This window comes from Branchiostoma belcheri, unplaced genomic scaffold (assembly GCF_001625305.1).
Source record: "Branchiostoma belcheri isolate BF01 breed outbred unplaced genomic scaffold, Haploidv18h27 scaffold69, whole genome shotgun sequence".
Lineage (NCBI taxonomy): Eukaryota > Metazoa > Chordata > Leptocardii > Amphioxiformes > Branchiostomatidae > Branchiostoma > Branchiostoma belcheri.
Genome location: NW_017804342.1, coordinates 833,058 through 833,279, shown reverse-complemented (window position 1 = coordinate 833,279; position 222 = coordinate 833,058). Strand labels below are relative to the sequence as shown.

At 34.7% G+C, this 222-nt stretch overlaps 1 protein-coding gene across 1 annotated transcript in view; it reads right to left on the bottom strand.

Moving 5' to 3' along the window:
• Positions 1-222, bottom strand: part of LOC109484108 (6-phosphogluconate dehydrogenase, decarboxylating-like) — an 11,580-nt gene that overhangs the window by 5,434 nt on the left and 5,924 nt on the right. The window lies entirely within an intron of this gene.

The following is a 222-nucleotide window of genomic DNA, read 5'->3' as shown; positions in this document are numbered from 1 at the left end:
ACATTTACGCTACAGTAAATAATACATATTGGAATGTCAGTAACAAAAGCCCTGCTGGTCTACAGATGTATGTACTTTAGATCTGGTCCTACAGAATGTTAACAAATGAAAAGTGGAAGATATGACCAACTCGAGTATGACTTATAAGGAAGTATGTAATTTCCACTTAATAGATTATACAATCTCAAAATTTGGGACACCTGGCAGAAGCACAAATGTATG